Source organism: Coenobita brevimanus, chromosome 79, assembly GCF_032717465.1.
Source record: "Coenobita brevimanus isolate Jiangsu-jjx chromosome 79, ASM3271746v2, whole genome shotgun sequence".
NCBI classification, from domain to species: domain Eukaryota; kingdom Metazoa; phylum Arthropoda; class Malacostraca; order Decapoda; family Coenobitidae; genus Coenobita; species Coenobita brevimanus.
Window position 1 is genome coordinate 17,889,528 of NC_137032.1, and position 27,103 is coordinate 17,916,630.

Sequence of the window (27,103 nt, forward strand, 5' to 3'; positions counted from 1 at the left end):
ACTGTTAGGAAACCAGTACAGTGGGTCTCATTTCATTCATTAAAATGCAAAACAATCATAAAAGAATGGATAAAAGTAAACCTACTACAAAACTAACTCATAATCAAACACTTCCATCTACACTTTATTCAAATACAATGCACAACCGACAGACAGTGATTAACAATTGACACGTTGGACACAGAAACATTGACAATTGCTAAGTAGGTGTTCGAGAATTGTGAGTATTTGGAAAGACGATTTAATATTAGTGTTATGAGGGGAGTAGTGTGTCGACATCACCTCACGGCACTGGGTTGAGGTTGGTGAGTGAGAAGCCAGGCAAGCATAGCAGATGCATGGAGGAGGGTGAGGGTTATATAGAAGATGGGAGCGGTGGGTGTCGCTGCCAAATATCTTAAAGATATTGAAGCACTTGGTTATACTAGTGTGAATATCAAGGTAAAATTGGTGGGACATGTGGCAGAGTTAGTAGACGGGGGGGGGGGTGATAATGAGGATTTGAGGGGAGGCTGATAATGAGGATGGAGAGGAGAGTGATTTGGGTGATGGAGTATGGTGTATCAAGATAAGAGGATTTAGATGAGGGCAGAGGGCATGGTGACATATTAAAGTAGGTAGAGGTGTAATATTACACTGAGACATGCGCTGATTAACAGACTTGGCTGTTAGAACCAGCAGTATAGATAGTGTTGTTTTGTAGAAGCAAACCATCGTTTAGTCAGGATAATTTGTCTAGGTCATAATATCTTTGGGATTAAACATTGTTTTGTCTTCTCACGTCGTATTTACACTCACCAATCTCACCCCAGTGCGGTGAGGTGATGTCGACACACTACTCCCTCATGACACTATTATTAAATCATCTCTCCAAATACTCACAAGTTTCGAACGCCTACTTAGCAATTGTCTGCAATTGTTTCTGTGTCCAACGTGTACCAATTTTCAATCACTGTCTGTCTGTTGTGCATTATATTTGAATGAAATGTAGATGGAAGTAATGTTTGATTATGCATTAGTTTTGTAATAGGTTTACTTTTACCCATTCTTTTATGATTGTTTTGTACTTTAATGAATGAAATGAGACCCACTGTACTGGTTTCCTAACAGCGAGAACAGGAGCGCGTCGGAGGACAAACGCGGAACAGGATGGCATTATTGTGGCAGCAGCTGAAGCAGACCCTCACACTAACGCCGTGGCTATCGCACAGAACCTGCAGTTGGATGTCAGCGCTATGACTGTAAGGCACAGGCTGCACAAGAGGGGTATACATCACAGAATTCCCGAACAGAAGGAGAAACTGACTGATGCTCACAGAGCCGGGGAGGCTGAAATTTGCACAACTCCATGTTGAGCGAGACCTTGAGTTCAGGGGACGTGCAGTATTCACAAATGAGAAAATATTCTCCTCTACTTCTCATGGCCAAGGCCATGTAAATAAAACCAGGTAGGTTCATCAAATCTCAGTTAATAAGCTGCAGCCTAATTGTTTGTGGAGGACTTTGGTGGAGGACTATAAATGTGGCTATACGATAGGGGGAAAGAGATGTCATGCAGTTGCAAAACTGAGTGTAAATGGGTCTGGAGACTTTTTGTAATGCACCAGGACCTGCAGCCAGGTAATTATGTTGCAATGAATAATGGTGATGTAAACAGCAGGCTTTTGACAATTACGCGTCAACTGTAACTGGGTAAGTTATTTTTTACATTTACTTACCTGAATGTTACGATGACCTGATTTGTAAACAATAAACACTTACAATGTACTGAAATATTTAAACAACCAGTTTGTCCAATTTGCCCATGAACATAAGCATGTGCATTAATTCCCTTAATGTTCTGTAAATGATTACCACCCTGGAGATCAGGTAATGAAATATATAATAATTAATACCTAACAGTTCATTACATTTAGATAACATATCGGTATGCAAAAACAATTACATAAAAAAAAGCAAAGAAACAATTTCAAATATCTGAGTTGATGAAAAATAGCACCAGGTATAACAAATCATATGGCATGCAATAATCTTAGTGTTCTTTACGGAGGTAACAGATATTCATATGGAATATTCAGGTAATATGTCAATATCGACAGCGTTGGTTCAACTGCGATCTAGGGGTATTAAGTGCTCCATGCTTGGTAAACGGTCGTGAAGTGTGGACGAGGTGGTAATTACGGATGGTTTGTCGGTTTACGCATGAACATTACATTGCTATCTATCTATTCTATCTATAGCCCGACGCCCTAATCCCGCAAAGGGTGGCAGCAGACAAAACGCCTCCAAGTCACTCTGTCACCCACCATTTGACTCCCCTCCCCCCAACTCACCCCCCCCTCCCTCATATACCTCTCAACTCCATCCCTCCACCTCATCCTCGGTCTACCCCTCCCTCTCCCTCCCTCCACCTCACCTACATACACCCTCTTAGTCTTTCATTCTCCATTCTCTCCACATGTCCAAACCACCTCAGTGTATTTCTCCTAATCTTTTCAACCACATCCACATCTACCCCACAACGTTCCTTCACTTCTTCATTCGTCAACCTGTCCCTCCACGCCACTCCACATGCTCCTCTCAAGTAACTCATTTCCACTGCTCTCACTCTTGACTTGTTCCCCTCTTGCAAGGTCCACGCCTCGCTTCCATACGTCAGGGTAGGGATCACAATACCATCATGCAGTGACTTCTTAACTTCCATACTCACCTCCCTATTTCTCATCACTGCTTTCAGTGTACCAACAACCTTTCTTCCCTGCTGTACCCTTTCACGTACTTCATCCCCCAAAGTTCCATCCTTACTCATCACACTACCCAAGTACTTGAATGCACTCACATTCTCCATATCCTCACCATCCAACCTCACTGCACACTCTGTGACTTCATTCCTCTCAAACACCATAACTTTACTTTTGTTTACATTAACTTTCACCTTCCTCCTTCTACACACTGTCCCAAATTCATTCACCAAACCTTGCAACTCCCATTCATCTTCACTCAACAATACTGTATCATCAGCAAACAGCAACACCGGAAGCTTCCAAATCTCACCCTCATTCATTAGGGCCACCCCCACATCCACTGCCCTACCTTGCACCTCCTTTACAACCCCATCCATATATATATATTAAACAGCCATGGAGACATCACACACCCCTGTTTCAGTCCCACATTGAGATCAAAGAACTCACTCAGCTCACCATCCACTCGCACCGTAGCCCTGGCTCCCTCGTACATACTCTTCACAGCACTCAGCAATTTCCCCTCCACTCGATATATTCTTAATACTTTCCACATACCTTGCCTATCTATTCTGTCATAAGCTTTCTCCAAGTCCATGAAGGCAGCATACACTTTCCTTCCCTTCTCTAGATACTTCTCCACTAAACATCTTAGAACAAATATCTGATCTACACACCCTTTTCCCTTCCTAAATCCCCCTTGTTCTTCTCCAACTAGCTCATCTGTCATATGCCTAACCCTATCAATGAGTATTCTACCATATATTTTACCAGTCACACTAAGAAGGCAAATACCCCTATGGTTACCACATACTTCTCTCTCCCCTTTTCCTTTGTACAGAGGAACAATTATACCTGATTTCCAGTCCTCTGGAACCTTTCCCTCTTCCCAAGCCAATCTACACAACTTCCATATCCACTCCACAACAATCTCACCCCCATACCTAAGCATTTCACCACACACTCCATCAAGTCCTGGGGCCTTTCCCAGCTTAATCTTCTTCATCGCTTCCACTACTTCCGACCTACTGATCTCTTCCTCCCTCCTATCATCTCTTCTTCTCCCAGCCATTCCTCAACCACTTATACTCACACTGCTCTCACTCTCTACATTCAACAAATCCTCAAAGTGCTCCTTCCATCTCCTCAATTTCTCTCTCTTCTCCACCAACAATCTATTATTCCTATCTTTCACTCCCCTACTATTTCCCCTTTCACACTGCCTTACTTTCTTTACCTCCTTCCAAAACAATTTCTTACTCTCCCTCCATTTCACACTCAGATTCCTCCCAAACTCTTCATCCACTTTTTTCTTACTCTCCTTCACCAGTCTCTTAACCTCCCTTCTCCTGCTCACATATACCTCTCTCTTCTCTCTCTCATCTTCTCCCCTACCTCTACTCGCCAACCATTCACCATATGCCTTCTTCTTTTGTTCCACAGCTCGTTTCACCTCATCATTCCACCATGCTGTCCCTTGCACACCCTTGCATCTCCTCCTCACTCCACAAACCGCCTCACACGCTGCGCTTATCTCTTCCGTGAATATCTTACATACGTCTTCCACCCCTTCCATCTGCTCTAGCTCATACCTTCCCAATCTTTCTTCCACTATGCTCTTATACTCTGTCATTTTCTCACTATCTTGCAATTTCTCCACTCTTCTCACAGGAGCTGCTTCCTCCTGTCTTCCCCTTCGTCTCCTCAACCACTTACTTTGCAGCTCTACCTTGGCCATCACTAAGTGATGGTCCGAGACTCCATTCCCCCACCCTCTCCACACCCTTGCATCCAGCACTTGTCTTCTCATTCGCTCATCCACACACACGTAGTCTATCATTGCCTTTCGTTCAACAAGTTCACCATCCATCCTCCTCATTACTCTCCATGTATACCGGTGGATCATCTTATGACGAAAGTAGGTGTTGGCTATTGCCAACCCCTTACCAGCACAGATGTCCACCAAAGCACTACCATTCCCATCTACTTCAGCTGGCACACTCCAATGACCAACCACTCCATCCACTCGTACATTCCCAACTTTGCCTTTCATGTCTCCAATCAACAGCACTCTCTTGCTCCTCTCAAACTTGTCCATACATGCTTCTGCTCTCTCCCAAAACTCATTTTTCACTCTTGCCACTCGATCCTCTGTTGAAGCATACACACATACAATCGCCCATGCTTGTATACCTACTTTCATCCTCACCCATACAATCCTTGCACCCACTGTTCCATACTGTCATATATTCTCCTTCCACTTCTTGCTTATCATCAGACATTCTCCCTCTCTTGCCCTCTCATTCTCACTGACTCCCGCACATATACCTACACCGTATTCCCATTCTCTCATCCTTTCACCTTCTCATTTAGTTTCAGTCAATCCACATATATCCACTTTTGCATCCTCAAGCACCTGGACAATCTCTCTTTCACTTCATCATTCACTCCTCTCACATTCCATGTTCCTACCCTCAGAATGTCCTTTGTCCGTTCCTTAGTCGTCAACGTATGGTCCGTCCGGGTCCGAGGCGCTTTATTTGCTTTTTTAGTTAGTTCTTTTTACGGGGTGGGGCACTAACCCACCACCAACCCTTTTAGTCACCTCGTACGACAAGCAGGGATACTGGGGGAGTATTCTTGAAACCCCCTTACCCCCAGGGGTAGGGATTTGTTATGTATGTTTATAAGATATATGAATGCAGAATGTTTATGCACAGTTTTAAGTGTAATATACAGGAAAGAAATACACAAACGTCAGTAATCCTCTAACTCATACTATGCTTGCAGATACGAGCGTCGTAACATCATGGAGGTAGCTCGTTCTGACAACGTCACCTGCAATGTGTGGGGCTGGATAACGCTGCATGGTGCAGGTGACGTGTTCGAAACTGAGGGACGCTTCACAGCAGATAAATACATCGAGGTACTTCAAGAGTCCTTCTTGCCATCCCTTCGTGAGAAGGATTTCCTTTTCCCACCAGGCCCCATACTGTTCATACACGGCAGGTGTCCCGTCCACAGCTCGCACCGCTCGACGCTGGTTTGATGAACAGGACCACCTTCAGCTCCTGGAACTGCCCAGGAAAGGTGCTGATATGAATATTACTGAACACCTTTGGGCATAGATGGTAAACACTTGAGATATGGCATGGAAGAGGAACACGCAAGGGCTCATGGCACACGTCTCTGAATCGTGGGAGACCCAGAGACGCCGACCAGAGACTGTGTGACGTTTTGTTATGTCAGTGCTAGACAGGCTGCCCGCCATTATTGAAATGGGTGGGAGTTGGACTGGCTATTAAATAAATTCTTGTGTTAAGTAATTTATGTTTTTCTATGGTTTCCTTACAGAGGTTAATTCTCACGGTTATCAGAAACATTCCATTTACACACTTGTGAATATTAATCATAAATATTTCAGTGTTGCTGGGTATGTGATAACAGTCATAAGCATTGTTTGCGTAATTAGGATGAGGCACCCCCCCCCCAATTCTTATTATTTCCTGGAATTTCATTACGAACTAACCACTGCTATCTAAAATAATTAACAGTTGCAACTGGAGAGGTTAAAGAGTCATGGAAATACTGAGCAACAGGTGTTGCAAGATATCCACCCCATAACAGTATTCATTATCGGGTGAAATTTTAGCATGTCATATTCTCCTTCACCTATCAGGTGAAATTTTAGCATGTCATATTCCCCTATATATGATGTTGTATATGAATACGATCATGGTTCTAATGTCTCCATATGTATTAGCTGTTGTTTCCCAGTGCACTGCACCTATTCTAACATGAGTAGACGGAACGGTGTCACAAGTCAAATATAGATAATAAATATAAATGCATCAAGCATTTCATATTTCAAATAAGCAACGTACCAAATGAATCACTGTATCTGACAAACAAAACCTAGTGACATAAGCAGACATTTAGAGACGGTAAACGGGATCATGGTACATTTATCTTATATCTTACACACTGTTACATAGCCTATGATTTCATCATCCTTTGTATAATTCTATTGTACAGTATGCTGCATGTTTGATCATGATTCGCCACGTGGCTTCCATAGTGACCAGGCTTGCGTGTTCTACCTCACTCCCCCCTTCTCCCCCTTATATTAGAGTAAGTCGTTCTTTCTGTTGTTCAGAGCAGGATTGTTAACTTTTCGTCCTCTATGCCTTCATTTGCGCATCCTTCTTACAAGTTGAATCAAGCTCTGCCGGCCCCCTATATAATGAGCTCAGTCTCTGCATTAGTTGCCACTTAGATCTACTCCTCATTCTGTTCACATCTCTGTCCTCCCCTGTACAGTATATTATTAGTTTTGTGAGTGCTCAGGAAGTCTCCAGCCATCTAGCTGCTGTATAATTTGAGTACAGTATAAGTGTTATTACCATTTTTCTTGTGCTGTGTAGCATGAGGCGTTGGTTCGTGGGCCAGGTAAAGTTTTTACTGTCAGCCAGTATTAGTAATATTTTGTATCTTTAATAATATTACATCTTGCATTAACTCAGCATTATCCGGTTTTCTCATTTTATCAGGGCTGACTTAGATAAATTTGCTCTTGCTAAATTCGTGTTAATAGAGGCTATTGCAGTTAACTATATATGTAACCTGTTTTGCCATTACATTATCCTTATGAGTCCTGAATGTTTAATTGTTAGTTTGAGCATTAAACTTTAACTTGTAATTTTACCTAAGTCTTTTGTTTTGAACCTGGAACTTTGTGGGACAGTAGTGATTTTAGTATTCTCACTTGAAGTGTTCATTATCTCTCTCTGTTCCGTAACATAAATTTGGCGACCTCTTATCAGGATATTCAGGATATTATCATAAGGATATTGCTTGATATTTTGTGACTGTGATTTATTCATGATGTCTACTATTACTACTCTTGATGAAGCCAAAGATTTTTTGTCAAATGTGCAAACAGTGTGTGATGTAGAAAACAGAACAAAGAATGAACTTAAGCTTGTTGCTCAACAATTGGGAATTGCTGTTCGCTCTCATCATTCTAAAGATCAAATTGTTGGCATGATTAATAAAAGCATGTTTAATGTAACTCCTCCAGATGAGCAAACGCAGATTGAAATAGCTAAGTTACAGCTAGCCCTGCAGGAGGCTCGTGCTAAGGAGGCTGAGTTTCAGGCTCGTGCTAAGGAGGCTGAGTTTCAGGCTCGTGCTAAGGAGGCTGAGTTTCAGGCTCGTGCTAAGGAGGCTGAGTTTCAGGCTCGTGCTAAGGAGGCTGAGTCTCAGGCTCGTATTCAGGAGGCACAGGCACAGGCTCAGGCACAAATTGAACTTGCTAGGATTCAGGCAGACCATGAGTATCGCATGCAATAAGGTGGAACTGGATCATCTAGCTCTGATGATTTTGATGTGGCTAAAAATGTTAAACTTCTCCCTCCTTTTAATGAATCTGATTTAACAAAGTATTTTCAGTTGTTTGAGAGAGTAGCTACAGGTTTTAATTGGCCCAAAAAGTATTGGCCAGTACTCCTACAGAGTGTTCTCACCGGTAAAGCTCAAGTAACTTATGCATCTTTGCCTCAGGATCAATCTGATAATTATGATGTAGTTAAGAGCTTCATTCTTAAGGCTTATGAGCTTGTTCCTGAAGCCTATAGAGTAATATTTAGGACAACTTATAAGCAAGATAAGCAATCCCATGTTGAGTATGCAAAAATTAAAGAAGATCTGATAGAGCAGTGGATAAATTCTAAGAATGTAAATTCTGATTTTGATAAATTTAAGCAGATGATTTTGCTGGAGGACTTCAAAAGGTGTGTTAATAAAGATGTAAGCCTATATCTTGATGAGAAAAGAATAGATAATTTGTCTGATGCTGCAGTTTTAGCTGATGAATATGTTCTCACTCACAAGAGATATTCTAAAGAAAAAAGGAAAGCTGAGAGTAAGTACGTTGCCTCTACTCAGAGTACAGGTAACGGGAAGGAGAATAAAGATGATGTTTCTCAGGAAGTAAATACCAGCTCCACCTCTAGATTTCAGAAAAGTAAATGTACTTATTGTAGTAAGCTTGGTCATACTACGGAGAAATGTTTCAGGAGACAGCGTGATGTAAACAAAAAGGAGTCTTTAAATATTCAGTCAATTGGTCTAGTGTCCACCCTTGAGAGTTCTCAGAATTCTTTAACCGAGTTAACTGAACCTGCTTTGAGGGGTAAATTAAATTCTCATGATGAAGCTCCTCTTTTTAGCAGTAACATGGGTGACACTCTCAAGAGTTCATGTGCTAATTTCCTGTCTGATGGTTTTGTCAGTCCTCTGGACAATAATGACAGGAAATCAGTTAAAATATATCGTGATACAGGTGCTTGCCAATCCCTTATGCTGACCAGTGTTCTAGGCTTTAATGTTAATTCCTCTGATGAAACTGTAATCTTACAAGGTGCAGGGAATAATTACTTCTCTGTCCCTCTGTGCAGAGTGAATTTAGAGTCTGGTTTTTTTAATGGTTCCGTTATGGTTGGGTTGGTTGAGACACTCTCAATGTCAGGTGTAACTTTCTTACTTGGAAATGATATTGGTGGAAGTCAAGTGTGTCCAGCTCCTCAGTTGTCTAGTGAACCAGTGACTGCGACCCAGGATTGTGATATCCCTGATGTGTTCTCTGCATGTGCTGTCACTAGGGCTAAGTCTAAAGTTACTTGTGACTTAGAGGATAATGATGATGATGATGTTATCCTAGCTGACACTTTTCTTGCTAATTTGGACCACTCACCAGATGAGACAGTACCCCGTAGTGTTGATAATTTGTCTCGTCAAGAGTTGGTTGAGTTGCAGGTTGCTGACCCTGAGTTGAAAGGTCTAGCTAACTCTGCTTGCAGTGAGGAAGAGTCACCTGGTGTTCTACTTGTTATTACATAAAGTCAGGAGTACTTATGAGAAAGTGGAGACCCCCAACAGCATCAGCCGACTGTGAATGGGAGGTTGTACATCAAGTTGTCATCCCTCGTGTTTGTAGGCAGGATATATTAGAGTGGCTCATGATTACAGTTTGGCAGGACACCTTGGAGTGAGGAAGACTGCGGGACGCATTTTGAAACATTTCTACTGCCCAGGTATCTTCAGAGATGTGTCCTGGTATTGTAAGTCTTGTCACACATGTCAAGTTGTAGGGAAGTGTAATCAGACCGAAAAGGTTGCACCTCTAGTTCCCATTCCTCCTTTTGGGGCGCCATTCACCCTTGTGTTGGTGGATATTGTGGGCCCTCTTCCTAAGACTTCTTCAGGATTTTCTTATGTGTTGACCCTGATTGATATGGCTACTCGTTATCCTGAAGCCATTCCACTTAGAAATATCTCAGCAAAGAACGTGGTTAAGGAAATGCTAGGGTTCTTCACCAAGTTTGGTCTGCCCAAGGAGGTACAGTCAGACCGGGGAAGTAATTTCATGTCCAATGTTTTCAAGCAGTCTCTGAAAGAGTTGGGCATCACCCAGATCACGTCTTCAGCTTACCATCCCCAGACCCAAGAAGCGTTGGAGAGATATCATCAATCACTCAAATCGATGCTCAGGAAATACTGTTTTGAACATCAGAAAGACTGGGATAAAGGTCTTCCATTCGTTGTATTTGCCGCAAGAGAATCTCCAAATGAATCACTGGGCTTCTCACCCTTTGAACTACTGTTTGGCCATGAAGTAAGAGGACCCCTTAAGCTACTCAAGGAATGCTGGCTGTCGGAGGAAGATGACGTCAACCTGCTGGAGTATGTGATGAAGTTCAAAGAACGGCTGTCCACTGCTTTATAGCTGGCAAGAGAGAATTTAGGAGCTGCTCAGGAGAAGATGAAGACTTGGTATGATAAGAAGTCCAGCTTACACCACTTTCAGCCAGGAGATCAGGTTTTGATTCTGCTACCAGTGCATGGGCAACCTCCTCAAGCCAAGTTTAGTGGTCCTTATTTCGTGGAGAAGAAACTCAGTGATGTCAACTATGTCATCGTCACACCAGATCGTAGAAAGAACAAGCAACTTTGTCACATCAACATGCTAAAGTTATATCACAGGCGGGACGAAAATAACCCAGTCTGCACTGTAGCTGTTCCACCCGAGTCTGCAAGTGAAGTTCTCCCATGCAGTATGAGCCTGAGTGATAGTTTGGGGAAGAATCCTGATATCATGAATGATCTCCAGACTAAGCTTTCTCATCTAGTTCCCGAGGAAAGGCAGGAGTTTTCGGCATTACTGCAGGAGTACCCGCAAGTGTTCCGTGACACTCCAGGAAGAACCACTGTGTTGATGCATGATGTCGATGTTGGAGACACAAAGCCAATTAAACTGCCTCCTTACCGTGTGAACCCAGTGAAGGTTCCTCTCATCCAGAAGGAGCTTGGCTACCTGTTGGACCACAAGATGATTGAGCCCCGTCAGAGTGAGTGGAGTTCTCCTGTCACTCTAGTCCCTAAGCCAGGTGGGTCACAGCGGCTTTGCATCGACTACAGATGTGTTAATCAGATAACCAAAACAGACACTTACCCTCTCCCTCGCGTGGAAGATTGCACAGACAAGATCGGAAAGGCTAGGTACATAAGTAAGTTTGATTTGTTAAAGGGATACTGGCAAGTACCTATGACTGAACGTGCTAGGGAGATCTCATGTTTTGTAACACTAGGAAAGACTTTTGCATGTTCTGTAATGCCATATGGTATGAAGAATGCACCAGCCACTTTTCAGAAGCTCATGAATGCTGTAACAGAGGGTTTGGCAGGGTGTGTTGTTTATATTGATGATGTATTAATCTTCGGTGACAACTGCAAAGATCACCTATGCCATGTCAGTAAATTTCTTGAGCGTTTGGTTCAGGCTAATCTTGTAGCTAATTTATCAAAGTGTGGGTTTGTCAAGCTAAAGTTCAGTACCTTGGGTACGTAATTGGTGATGGACACGTTGCAACACCAGGAACTAAGGTTCAGGTCATAAGTGATCTTCCCAGACCTAAAAGTAGGAAAGAGCTACAAAGATTTTTGGGAATGGTAGGTTATTACAGGAGATTTGTTCTTAACTTTTCAATTCTTGTATCACCACTTACAGACCTACTGAAAAAGGGAGTTAAATTTGTCTGGACCGATAACTGTGAATCCTCTTTCAGTAAACTTAAAGCTATCCTATTAAGTCAGCCAGTGCTCGCTACTCCAAATTTTGCTAAGCCTTTTAAGATGGCTGTTGACGCAAGTGATACAGGAGCTGGGGCTGTTTTGCTGCAAGAGGATGATCAAGGTATTGAACACCCTGTATCTTATTACAGTAAGAAATTCACTCCACCTCAAAAGAACTACTCAACTATTGAGAAAGAGCTTTTGGCCTTGATTTTGGGTTTACAGCATTTTTCATTTTATTTGTGTTCTGGTTTTGAACCTATAGTCATTTATACCATTCATAACCCATTGATATTCCTTAGTAAGTTTAAAGATAAAAATCAGAGATTGACAAGATGGAGTCTACATCTTCAGGAGTATTCATTAGACATACAACATGTCAAGGGGAAAGAAAATGTTATTGCAGATTGCTTATCTAGACTTTAGACAGATTGTTTTAGAGTAATAAGAAATTTCCTTTGTAAATTTCTTTTTCTTTGTGGGGAGGTGTTACATAGCCTATGATTTCATCATCCTTTGTATAATTCTAATGTACAGTATGCTGCATGTTTGATCACGATTCTCCACGTGGCTTCCATAGTGACCAGGCTTGCGTGTTCTACCTCATTCCCCCCTTCTCCCCCTTATATTAGAGTAAGTCGTTCTTTCTGTTGTTCAGAGCAGGATTGTTAACTCTTCGTCCTCTATGCCTTCATTTGCGCGTCCTTCTTACAAGTTGAATCAAGCTCTGCCGGCCCCCTATATAATGAGCTCAGTCTCTGCATTAGTTGCCACTTAGATCTACTCCTCATTCTGTTCATATCTCTGTCCTCCCCTGTACAGTATATTATTAGTTTTGTGGGTGCTCAGGAAGTCTCCAGCCATCTAGCTGCTGTATAATTTTTCTTGTGCTGTGTAGCATGAGGCGTTGGTTCCGCCAGGTAAAGTTTTTACTGTCAGCCAGTATTAGTAATATTTTGTATCTTCAATAAATTTATATCTTGCTTTAACTCAGCATTATCCGGTTTTCTCATTTTATCAGGGCTGACTTAGATAAATTTGCTCTTGCTAAATTCGTATTAAGAGGCTATTGCAGTTAACCATATATGCAACCTGTTTTGCCATTACATTATCCTTATGAGTCCTGAATGTTTAGTTGTTAGTTTGAGCATTAAACTTTAACTTGTAATTTTACCTGTCTTTTGTTTTGAACCTGGAACTTTGTGGGACGGTAGTGATTTTAGTATTCTCACTTGAAGTGTTCATTATCTCTCTCTGTTCCGCAACAACACACACACACACACACGAACCTAAACATGCAATGGACATGCGCTAGCTCGGCAACTAACAGACCCCCTCGAGGGCAGTACCATCGTAATCACCTGATCTTTGACAATTCCTTACAAAACATAAATTGTACATAGTATCGTAACGACCTGTTACACTAAGTATTCTATATACTGGTATACTTATTCTCTCTCTCTCTCTCTCTCTCTCTCTCTCTCTCTCTCTCTCTCTCTCTCTGTATATATATATATATATATATATATATATATATATATATAGAGAGAGAGAGAGAGAGAGAGAGAGAGGGAGAGAGAGATATTATACTACAATAAAACATTGCCTTGTATTACTTAACTCACAAACCGTCTCTCATCCCTCTTGTCTTTCCGCCTTTCCCCCTCCCCCCTCCCCAGTATGCCTTCTACCCACCTCACACGCCAGCCAGGTCGCTACTCCCTCCCTCCCCAACATGTTCGATACTGTGGAACTCTGAACCTGGTTCACCCACAGGATTTGCAACGCTGACTGTACTATGAAACTGTGTACGTGCCTGTACCAAACATCTAGTGCAGTCCCCAGAAACTTGACATATTTGTTTGTTTCGACCGTCAGGTAGGTGAGCAACTCCCTGGTAAAAAAAAGTTGTAAGTATTGGCGTTGTGTTGCTGGTGCTGCCACTCTCAAACCTGGGGTGTCAGTGTAGGGGCCAGCATTGGGTGTAAATGATCTAGAACTCCAAGCTTCCTCCTGACGGTCACCACCTTGGGAAATGCTTGGTTGTGTACATGTGTGGCGCACACGACCCCGAGACAGACGACTACCTCTTGGCCGCCTACCACTACCTTGTCTAGCCCCACGCCGCCTTCGTCTTTGTGGTGGGGAGGGAGATGGTAATGATGATTGCGTTGATGATAGCTGGGTGGATGAAGGTTCAGGTGATCCTGGTGATGGAGATGGTTGTGGTGATGGTTGTGATGAAGATGGTTGTGGTGGTGATGGTTGTGGTGAAGATGGTTGTGGAGGAGATGGTTGTGGCGCTGCTGCTGCTGATGATGATGCTTGCCTATATTCAGAGGGAATGAAGTCTGAAGGGGACAGTGACTTTCCAGATTTAGCTGGGGAAGATGATACGGAAATATCTTGGACGGGTGGTGAGATGTGGGCGGGTTGAAGTGTGGTGAGTCTTGGGGGAAAGAGGTCAGTGTTTGCAGTGGGGGATTGGAAGATAGGTGGCGATAATGTGGCTCAATCTGGGTCGGGGTGGTTTCAGTGGTGGCAGGACTGATGGCAGTGATGCCAGTGGTGTCGGGGGTGATAGGACTGATGTCAGGGATGGTGGTTATTTGCAAAGTGATGGCAAAGGTGATAATTGCTGTCCGAGTGATGGCAGTAACAGAAGTAGTACTTATTTCACCAGTGGTGTTGGTGGCAAAAGGAGTGGTGGTAGTGATGGTGCTACTACTACTCTCTGTTGTGCTTATCGCTGCGGCCTTGACCACGGGTTTGTGCTTATCACCTCTCGGGTCAGATTTCCTCCTCGATCTCCTGCTCCTCACTATCTCCTCCTCAACATATTCACTGTCTGTTTCACTAAGAATACTTTCCTCACTCTCACTGCCACTGAACAAGTATTTCATGTATTCTTTTTCAGATAACCCCTTGCGAGGCATTATTCCGGTAGTGTAAACTGCAGGGGAATGGTAAAAATCAGTTATGAATTTTCAAATCTGCCTTTCTCCGAAAATATGTAAGAAACACTTATAAATTGTTCTTCACAAGCACACTGCACTATATATAACACAGTATCACTATGCACATGTAAGGTATGGATGGTGTGGTAGTAGCCAAATGCAGGTTTAAATGCCCCGCTGCGTGCTCACACACCCTCCCAGCCTGACTGACAGGACAATACTGAGCTAAATATAGGCTGCTTACCCTTCCGATAAGCACCCGACTGTTGCCATACATTTTCCCTGGACCTGGCAACCCTCAGCTTTGACTCAACCAAATTTAATGCAAATCCATCCGCAGGAAAAGTTTCTATGACCATTTATAGAGAAGTTGCATCATGTTGCGTCATCGGTTACTCGGCACATCTGTCAAAGAGAGTATGGGAGAACAATGAGCTCACCACAAACACCAAGAAAGATTTACAAAGACTGTGTCCTAAGCACACTCCTTTATGGAAGTGAGTCATGGACAATATATACCAAGTAAGAACATTGCCTCAGCACTTTTCATCTCTGGTGTCTCCAAAGAATCCTTGGTGTCACATGGCGTGATAGGATCCCCAACAAAGACCTTCTTAAGAAGGTGGAGTCCCAAGTATTTACATTCTGCTTAGTCAGCATCACGTGCAGTGGGTCAAGCATGTACTCAGGATGGATAATGGTCACATCCCTAAAGGTATTCTCTACAATAGGCTGGCTATAGGTACCAGACCAGTTGGAAGACCAATCCTCCGCTATGAAGATGTCTGCAAGCGTGACATGTGGCTAGCTACATTGACCTTGAGACTGGAAATTATTAGCGGAGGATTGCGCAAACTGGAGGCAGGCCACCGAAGAGAAAGCAGCCAAAATTGATCAAAATAAGATAGAGTTGTGGAAGGAGAATAGGCACAGATGGCAACAGGTGGCCGTAATCCCACCACTACCTCATGATTCATTATTTACATGCAGCATTTGCAACAGAGCGTGCCTATTTTGAATTGGGCCGCATAGTCACAGCTGGTACTGCAGCTCCTAGACTGACTAAACCAGAGACATCATCACTGTCTTTAGAGACAAAAGATGACCTACTAACTAACACTAACTCACATTTTAAACTGACTCTGGCTGTAGAGCAGATGATTCAGTTGTCACTTCCTTTCTTTACTTTGTTGATAACTGTGACATTTCTGATCGTGTTATTATTATTGGCTATAATGATGTCGATTTCACTCTTTGCTTCTCCACTTGGACTTCTCCAGCTCCATTTTCTCCTCAGTTTTTGTAAGAGAATGTGTTCATTACTCGCATGTTAAACATTTCTGCAAAATTTACCACCAGTCGATGCATATACCTGTATTACTTTCAAAGTGTATATTTTGCAAAGTCTAATTACAATCCATGCTACTCTGTCAGATACTGCTGAATTTAACATGGTAACTTCTTAACAATGATTTCTGCAAGACTTTTGTTAATTAGAAACCCTACACCACTCTTTCATTTTGCGTTCCTCTGTAGTAAAACAGACGGTTGTTGTATCGGAGCTGAATTAATTTTTATTTATTTCTGTGAATCTCACTCAGACCTACAATATCCCAACTAATGTTATCTAATTTAGCCATTAAGGTATCAAATATGTAATCTTCTGCAAGACTTCTTATATTGTACATGTAGATCAAGAGTCAGGGAACTTTTTTAGGGTATTACCGCAAAATTTATATAAGTAAAATGAAATTACCTGCAGATTTCAAAGGAAAAAAAAAAAAAGCCATGTCAATGTACAGATCTGTCAATAGTGCGGCAGCTAAGCAACAAATACTGATGATACATGATACATGGTTTTACATCTTGTTCAGTAAAACGTACATAATTTATGTGAAAAATCAGTAATATACCTTATGCATTACCTCTCATATCGCATGCATTACCCCACCCCCCCAAAAAAAAAAAAAAAAAGATTTAACTCATTTTGGGTAATTTACCCCGGTTTCCCGACCCCTGGTGCAGATCTTCATTGATTTCAGTTTGTTTAATGTCCCAGTCTCTGATTTGCTGAGACAGTGCCAACACACTTTCGGTGGCACACTGCCCTTAAGCACAGAAGGCAATGCGGTTGGACCTTTAGTGGACGATGATCAAGCAGGGATGCCCATGAAATGATTAACAGGAAAATTAATGTTTGGTTGGTGGGATTGTAGCAAATAATCTCACCTCCCTGCCACATAGTTTCGGGTGAGATTTAATTTTTGTGCCACCTTATCCACTATATTCGGTGGAGCCCTTTTTTTTTTTTTTTTTTTATGGGACCGACTCTGGGCATAGGCTTCACAGCCTGCTTTCAAGACCCAGTAGTCCTCCTACATACCGTACACCTCTACATGGAGGGGATCCTTTGTCCACACTGTCTAAGACGGTAACCTACCTCATATATCTCGGAGATCTTCCCCTATCCACCACCCAGGGACGTGCCAGGTAGCAGTGGGTTCCGTCTCCAGTATGTTATTATGTATCAAAGCCACTTCACTCAGCAATTCATTAACATGTGAGTGACACAGGTCACCATATCAATAAGGAGAGCTTCTCAGCCTTACATAATAGCTGATGCAATGCGGATCTGCCGATTATGGAAAGTATTATTCAGACAATACAATAGCCTGAAACTTGCGACTGTGATTCGTCAGGGCCACTACTATGTTTTTGGTAAGTGTTAATATCAGCATTAAACATTTTATTCTTACTAATATTTTATGTTTATTTGAAGATGTATTTTGTGATCCCCCCCTGTGGCGGGGGGGGACACAATCTGGCCGCACTATGGGGTGGTACTACTACTCTGCGGCCGGGTTGTGTTAGGAAGAATACTGCCACCGTATTCCCTGCGTGTCGTAAAAGGCGACTAAAAGGAGCGGGGTGAGGGGACTAGGGACCCCCTCCTCTGTTTTTTAGTTCCTAAAAAGAAACAGGCCAGAGAAAGGGATGGGGGATGGAGTTATCTCCGTACCCTGAAGATTGGGTCTATGAATGTGCGTGGATGTAGTACGATTGAGGCTAAAAGGGAGGAGATTGGAAGAATGTTTGTGAGAAGAAAGTTGGATGTGTTAACTTTGAGTGAAACGAAGATGAAAGGGAAGGGTGAGTCTATGTTTGGAAGTGTGAATGGAAGATTGTCAGGTGTTGATAGAGGAAGGGCAAGAGAAGGTGTGGCCTTGTTAGTGAGTCCGGAAGTACAGCAGTGTGTGATTGAATGGAAGGAGGTGTCATCGAGACTGATGTGGGTGAAAGTGAAATTTGATTGTGAGTTGTGGGTGTTTGTGAGTGCATATGGGCCTGGTAGTGAAAGGGATGAAGAAGAGAGGGAGTCTTTCTGAAATGATGTTGATGAGTGTCTGCAGAGTTTTGGAGCGAATGTGAATGTGGTAATGATGGGAGATCTGAATGCTAGAGTGGGAAATGTAGCAGTTGAAGGTGTAGTTGGTATGCATGGTGTGCCTGGAAGAAATGAAAATGGGGAACGAATGATAGCGATGTGTGTTGAGCGAGAGATAGTGATTGGAAATACGCTGTTTGAGAAGAAAGATATTTATAAGTATACATGGGAGAGACAAGAGGGTGGAAGGGTTGTTGATAGAGCTTTGATGGACTATGTGGTTGTGTCTAGGAATGTAATAGGAAGGTTGTTGGATGTGAGACTTCTGAGAGGGAAGGGTGGAGGTATGTCTGACCACTACCTGGTGGAGGGAAAGTTAAGAGTAGGTAAGAGATGGGTGAGAGCTAGGAGGGTTAGGTGTGGCAGGGAGGTTTTGAAAGTGAGTGAGTTGGATAAAAGAGAGAAAAAGATAGAGTATCAGGAGAAATTGAAAGATGAGTGAAACGCACTGAAAGATCAGGAAAATGGCAGTGTGGAGGAGGAATGGCAGTTGTTTAAGAGTGCTGTGGTGGGGCATGCAGAAGAGGTGTGTGGTGTGAGACGTGTGGGTGGTGGTGTAAGGAAAGGAAGTGAATGGTGGTGCGAGGAAGTAAGTATGGCTGTGGCTGAGAAGAGACGTGCATATGAAGTGTGGCTGCAGAGGAAGGATGAGATGTCATATGAAAGGTATAAGGAAAAGAGGAATAGAGCGAGAAGGGCTGTGCGTGATGCTAAAGTGGCAGCAGATGAGAGGTGGGGTAGGCGGCTTACAGAGAATTTTCAACAGAATAAGAAAATGTTTTGGAAGGAGGTGGAAAGGGTGCGAAAGGGAGAGTCTGGGAAGGAAGAACGAGTAAAAGCAGAGGATGGAAGGATGTTAATTGAGATGGATGCAGTAAGGAAGAGATGGGCAGAGTATTTTGAAAGTTTGTTAAATGTAGAGGAGGAAAGGGTGGCTGAGATTGTGGCAGATGGAAGGGTGCAAGGAATAAATGTGTTGGGAGAGTTGAATGATTCTTTGATCACGAAGGAGGAAGTGGAGAAGGCAGTAAAGGAGATGAAAACAGGGAAAGCTGCAGGTATGGATGGGTATGCTGTAGAATGCCTGAAAGGTGGTGGAGTGACCATTGTTGACTGGTTAGTAAGATTGTTGAATGCGTGCTTTGTGAAAGGTATGATGCCAATTGACTGGGCAAGTGCTTGTGTGGTCCCGTTGTATAAAGGCAAGGGTGATAAGTATGAATGTACTAGCTTTAGGGGTATAAGTCTGTTGAGTGTTCTAGGTAAGGTTTATGGTAGAGTTAATTATGAGAGTTAGAGAGGTTACAGAGGGAGTGATTGGTGAAGAGCAGTGTGGCTTTAGGAGAGGGAGGGGATGCGTGGATCAGGTGTTTGCTGTGAGACAAGTGTGTGAAAAGTATTTAGCGAAAGGCAAGGATGTGTTTTGGGCATTCATGGATTTAGAGAAAACGTATGATAGAATTGATAGAGAGGCTTTATGGACTGTTTTAAGATTGTATGGACTTGATGGTAGGTTACTGGAAGGGGTGAAAGTTTTTATGTAAATAGTAGAGCGAGTGTAAGAGTGGGAAATGCTGTGAGTGACTGGTTTCCTGTGAGAGTGGGCCTGCGACAGCGATGTGTGATGTCGCCTTGGTTGTTTAATATTTACATGGATGGTGTTGTAAGGGAGGTGAATGCAAGAGTTTTAGGTGGAGGTCTGAGTCTGGTGAATGTTGATGGTGGAGAGTGGAATCTGAAGCAGCTGCTGTTTGCAGATGATACTGCACTGGTGGCTGATTCAGAGGAGAGATTGAGACAGTTGGTAGAGGAGTTTGGAAGGGTGTGTGAAAGGAGGAAATTGAAAGTAAATGAGAATAAGAGTAAAGTGATGAAGTGTACGAGGTTGGCAGATGGTAGGGGGATGAATATAGCTTTGAATGGCGAGTTGCTTGAGGAGGTAGAGTGTTTTAAATATCTAGAGTCACATGTTGCTGTGGATGGAAGAATAGATGCAGAAGTGAAGTTTAGAATAAATGAAGTAGGAAATGTGCTGGGAGGAATGAAAACAGTGTTTAAATGTCGTTTGCTTAGAATGGATGTAAAGAGAAGGTTGTATGAGGGTGTTGTGGTACCGACTGCATTATATGGGGCTGAAACATGGAATATGGGTGTAGCAGAGAGGAAAAGTTTGAATGTAATGGAGATGAGGTGTCTGAGGAGTATGTGTGGAGTGTCGCGTATGGATCGAGTGCGAAATGATGAAGTGCGAAGGAGAACTGGAGTTGTTCGGGAGATGGCTGGTAGAGTTGAGCAGAGGGTGTTGCGATGGTTTGGGCATATGGAGAGAATGGATAATGAGCGATTGGTTAAAAAGATAACTAGATCTGATGTGAGAGGCGTAAGGCTGAGAGGAAGACCACGAATAGGATGGATGGACAGTGTGAAGAGAGCACTGGATGCGAGAGGGATGTCTGTTGAGCAAGGAAGAGTAGCTGTGCGTGACAGAAATAAATGGAGAGAAATTGTGAATGAATAAGTGATGACGCAGCCCTGAGGGGATATTCTCCCGCATTTGGTCTGATCAGCTAGTCAGGTCAGGTGTGGGTAAGGGGATGGGTCTGTTATGATGTGGCAGGGGTAAACCAGCTCTGCTGTCGGGCCCTGCTGCGGATGTCACTGATTGCATTGCGCAGTTGACCCTTGTGCGGTGTGGTGCGGTGAGGATCTGTCCGTTCTCCCCTTTGGGGCTAAGATGCGAATGAATGTGTTTGAATGGATGAGTAAATGGGGAGTGTGTCGTCCTGTCTCGGCTACCTCCCTTTCCTTGGGGGAAGCAGCCTAGGTATATAGATAGATTTTGTGGACGTGTGGGTGTTTGTGCTTTGTGTTGCTGGCTAGAATGATTTTATTATCTTTCATTACCTTGCCTGGACGGGCTGAATTAAATTACAATAAACTTTCAGGATATGTGGGCACTGGTCCCCAAAGGAAGTGATTAAATTTTGGAGGTAATCGAGTGACCTTAGAAGGTCAAAATCAAGGTCACGGATTTTCAGTGGGCTATAACTTGAAAACGGCTGAAGACAGAGATAAGCAGTACTGGAACATACAGGAACTCGTATTATGAGCTTTCCTTTGGCATCAAGAACTTTGGCCTGGAATGAACATGAAAGGTCAAACTAAAGGTCACAGACATTCAAGGGGGTTATAACTCGAAACTGGTTTAAGATAAAAACATATTTACTATTATCAACATTTAGGAAATCCCGTATGGGTTTTGACTGTACCTTGACCTTTGACCACAAGTGACCTTGAAAGGTAAACTCAATGTCACAAATATTCAGGGGTCTATCGGCCGTAGACTTAAACTGTGGGAAGGCGTTCACCTTGCCCTATCCGCATCTTTTGGTAGTCTTAAAGCACGAAAGGGAGAGCGTTCCCCGGTGAACGGGAGAGGATTACCACAGCGTAGTACTGGAATCCGCGGGGAGTCTCAGAGCACTCCTTCGCATGCCCCTTTTTCATATTATAGCAGCCTTGTGCAAAGAAAACTATGTAGAATTTGAAGGACCCTATAGTGTGTGTGATGGGTATTTTAATTTAATGACAAAAATATCGTGTAAAGAAACAAAAAAGCCTTTAATATTTTCATCATTTTAAAAGACTTCACCACTTCTCTGGGGATGGTTAATTTGCGACGAGACGAAAACAAAGATGAGATACTGTATCCACTTCCATTTTATTTCCCAATATTTCTACCAAGCTGTTTATCAGATATGGTGCATGATACTTTTATAATTAGTCTGATTAGTACGTGAAATAATTCCGATGGTAAAGAATGGCCGAGTACTACCTAAACAGACGACTGGTGCACAGCCAGTTAGTTTGAAATACGAAGTCTCATGTTTGCGTTCGGTGAGCTTTTACAAGTGCACACTATTTTGTTTTGGCTTAGCAATATATTTTTCTGGTGTATCTTGGTGTGATTTCAACGAATTTGGCTTTTATTTTCGGTGTTCGTGATTGGTTTTCAATTTAACCCCCTCCCCCACACCCCTTGTCTTGGGGTTCTGGGTGGGAAGAATGGCAAAAACAAGCATTTGAGGTAGAAACGGTCAAAATCGGTATGACCAGCCAAGGCGTCTTCGTAGGATTATTACTGACCGCATGAACTCCTTTGAAGCTATGTCTGACACCGAATTTTTCCTCTGGCACAGGTTCTCCCAATCCTGTATGAATACTCCTATACAGAGTATTTTAGAACAAATGCCAGTCTTTAATAATTGAAGAGGTAAGAATTGCAAACATTAATAGATTATATTGTGTTGAAACTTAGAAACTGTCATATGTATTGTTTGTATCTTAAGATTTAGAATTTTAAAATTAATCATTGTTACCAACTCTTTGCCGCGCCTACCCACACGAAGGGGTGTGCTCTCCCGTTTTCAAGATTACCACTTACGTTGAAGGTTTGAGCTTCCACCTCGAGCGGAGTGCGGGAAGGGTAACCCCTGCCCTCAATTTCAAGACTACGGGCGTATAACTCGAAACAAGGTGCAGATAGAGATATTTACCATTACCAAGCTATAGGAAGTCTCATATGGACTTACATTTGGCAGCATGACCTTTGACCTTCATCAGTGACCTTGAAAGGTCAACCACAAGATCACAGATTTTCAGAGGGCATAACTTGAAAACATTTATGCCATTACTTTAGATTCTAATTGTGCACTGACGGTAGATGGCAGAAATGAGTCGGTATATAACAGCAATAAAATAACTGCTGTCAGGCTAGGTTTGTTGTGCCTGGCTCCATTTGCTTTTATTGTAATTCTTTTTTTTATTGTAATTATAAATCTAATTGTTTTTAACTGTCACTAGACCTGATGATGGAACAAGTTGTTCCGAAACGTCGCAATAAAGGTGTGGATTCCAACCCTCGTTCTTTTATTCATATATATATATATATATATATATATATATATATATATATATATATATATATATATATATATATATATATGTGTGTGTGTGTGTGTGTGTGTGTGTGTGTTTGTTGTGTTGTGTAGCACGTAGAAAATTAACAGACGACCAACAAAGATTTTTTCTGTATTTCAAGACACCTTCACCCTGAACATGTTTTGAAATACTGACGAAAGTTTGATGGTCCTCTGGCTTTTATTTTCCTGCTAGTTACACAGCATATTTGTCACCACGTACTATACCACGGCGTGATTATAACTAAGCCAACTGAATTCTATGATGAACCAGGTAAATCCGTTAAGGGAGAATATTTTTTCATCAAAGCCCATATTCTGATACATACTTCAGACACAAGAGGATTATTTGCTTAGCCACACACAACTAGGGAAGTGACAGCAGTTCTAATCTATCCCACCCAGGACACAAGCGTCATCCTATATATGTTGGAGAAACACATTACACGTGCTACATGAGTGGAAAGTCTTTGACGCTCCAGCTCGGAGTCGAACCCGGGGCCTCTAGACAGATGTTAGGCACCGTTATCACTTCACCACGGCATGATCAAAGCCAGGTCATCTGAATTTTTTGAAGAACTGGGTAAATCCGTTATGGGAGAATATTTTTTCAATCCCAACCCATATAATGATACAGATTTGAGACATAAGGGTTTTTGCCTAGCCGCACGCAACTCGGTAAGTCATATATATATATATATATATATATATATATATATATATATATATTATATAATGGAATCAGTTACTGGTATATCAATGTACTGAACACAAGCGTGAATCATGTGAAACAATATATGTTATGCCTTAACAACAGCTAACCCCAAATATGCGTAAATGTTAGATATGATATAATCATCGTGATGCTGAATATTTAATGTTACTATACGTAGTGTTGGCTCCCTTGTCCTTCTGTCTTCCCTCCCTCGCCACTGAGCTTTCCGCCGTTCCTTTCTCCCCCTCCTAGGCCACATAACCGACGCGTGATGCAGGAGGATACAAACATTCAATCATACCCCTGTTTTACGCATGTGAATTATTAAGCCGCACAAGTGGAAGAAAAGCAGGTGAGAACGTGAAAATAAATATAGGAAATGTATTATTACCTTAAATAATCCAACGCCATTGCAATGATATAACAGACTATACATACACATACTGAAAATATACATGCAAACCCACATACTGAAACACATAACCTCACGATTCCACGTGCAATAAGCACATGCAAATGTACAAACACGCAGATAAAAAAAGAAAAATAAACTAAATCCTTCATAAAAATTAGCACACAAATACAAAACATACACAAGCACGTACATGCATACACTCCCATAAACAAACACACTCTAACAAGTACACGAATACATTGATATACCAGTACTCATACATTATACACACATACAAACACACATACAGGAAAAAGCACAAACAGAAACACAAATGCACGGAAGCAGAAAACACACCTACAAACACCACAAATGCAAACACACACACACACACACACACACACACACACACACACACACACACACACACACACACACACACACACTCCTCCATTTGTGTGGTACTGAATTATGGTTAGTCATCTGGGTGAGTCACAAACTCATTAAGCATTGTGAATAAATGTTCCCATGACAAATATCGTCGAATGGCTAAAATAATCAAAGAATTATAAAGTACTGGAAGACTTCAATCCGTTCCCAAGTGCTACACCTTACCCGCAATGCTTGTGTATTCTAATGTCCTATGAAGCTTGTTAAGTATATTGTTGTCTGATGTGCAATGAAAAAATTTTTATTACGAAAAAAAATAACAATAAACAGAGGTTTTTGCTGTCGCAACACCTTTAATAATTAATTCCATTGTAATATTCGTCTCCTAAATATATAAAAACAATTCACATCTTTATTCTACGAGTATATGTAGATGTGCCTCATTTTGTGTGTGTGTGTGTGTGTGTGTGTGTGTGTGTGTGTGTGTGTGTGTGTTGCAACTCAAACTGTAGTGGTCCAAACTTGATGACCAGTTGGATGGATTTGTAGGTGGAAGGATGGGCAGGATGGGTGGGTAGACAGGTTTACTTGATGGAGTGGGTGGATGGATAGGCCGGATGGAGTGGGTATGTGAATGGGTAGGGTGGGCGAGTCGTGTGGATTGGTGTGGTGGGTCAAGTGGATGATATGGTTGCCGTAGATGGAGTGAGAAGGTGGGCTAGAAGAGGAAGATGAGTGGGCGTCAAAATCTGTGTGTGTGTGTGTGTGTGTGTGTGTGTGTGTGTGTGTGTGTGTGTGTGTGTGTGTGTGTGTGTGTGTGTGTGCGCGTGTCAAAGAACTGTTAGCTCAACCAAAATACTTAGCCACTTCTGTAAACGCAGTAGTCCCATGCGATTGTCGGGTTGAGAAAAAAAAATGGAGAACTTCAACATAACACTGTAGCTCCGCCTGCATCTTAATCTTTGCTTATATTGTTTAAGATGTCCACATAAGCAGAGCAGTGTACAAATAAATAAATAATACCAATGGCATACACAGATATGACTTAATTTCTTGCACGGTAAATTAATTTGTAGATGAACAAGCTCTTTCGTAGACCGCACAATTTGTGACGAGCTATAAAACCATCAAAGGTGGGAGATGGGGGGGGAGGATAGATCTGAACGTGATGAGCAATAGAATGGGTGGGTTGGGTTAATATTTGGTGGACGGCAAGTTCTGGCCAGGAATTTATAAAGAAGAATAACAAAGAATGCAAACAGCATGAAACATCTGATCAAGAAAGCTGTGGCAACTGTGATTATGTAGACTTCGTGTTTGACAGCGCTAATGCAGAACCTCACTTTTTTTCTTAAGATGAACTAAATGATCTGGTTTCAGTTTTAGGCCTTGCGAAGGAGTCTATCTATCTATCTATCTATTGCCAGACGCCTCAATCCCGTTTGGGGTGGCCACAAACAAATCGCCTCCAAGTCGCCCTGTCCCCCGCCATTTCACCACCCTGCTCCCAACTCACACCCCCCTCTCTCATATACCTCTCCACCCCATCCCTCCATCTCATCCTCGGTCTCCCCCTCCCTCTTCCACCCTCCACCTCACTCACATACACTCTCTTCGTCAGTCTTTCACCCTCCATCCTCTCCACATGGCCAAACCACCTCAGTGTGTTCCTCACAACGCTCCCTATCACATTTTGGTTCCAGATTATAATCTAAAAATTCATTAGAGCCTGGAGTATCATTTTACTGGTATCAGAATCAAGAAAAAAATTTCTCATTCCAAGCAAGAAGATTATTTGGTTTATTGCACAGATCCAGCTGGATTGCCAAAAACGTTTGGTGTCATTTGCAGTGTTCAGGAGTGGAGAATGTTCACTGATTCTTCGAGAAAAAAGTCTTAATCCAGGTCTTTATCACAACGGTAAAACGTATGCTTCTATTCCTTAAGCTCGCACAGTGCACTTAAGGAAAGTTATTAAAACCTATTGATAGTTTTAAGTATGATTAATTACAAAGACCTTAACTGGATCATTTGTGGGGACTTAAAAGTACTCTGTATGTTGCTTGGACAAGAGTCAGTTCTTGTGTGAATGGGGTTAACAGGACCAAGAATCTCAACCGGGTCATCCTTACCAGAAGCAATGGTCAACTTGGAGATAACTTTCGCAAGGGACAAAGAATATATACTGTACGAGAATTTTTGACCGATTAAAAAAAATAAAAAAAAAGAGTGGAGGTATTTTGTCCTCTCTACATATAAAACTAGGCCTAATGACCAATTTATCAAAATTTTGCCACGAAACGCACATGGTTTCAAGTATTTGTGCAGGAGGTTTCCAGGACTGTCG

General features: G+C 42.3%; 1 protein-coding gene across 1 annotated transcript in view; it reads right to left on the reverse strand.

The window, feature by feature from the left end:
* LOC145408957 (uncharacterized) overlaps positions 1–27,103 on the reverse strand; it is a 229,634-nt gene that overhangs the window by 201,693 nt on the left and 838 nt on the right. The window lies entirely within an intron of this gene.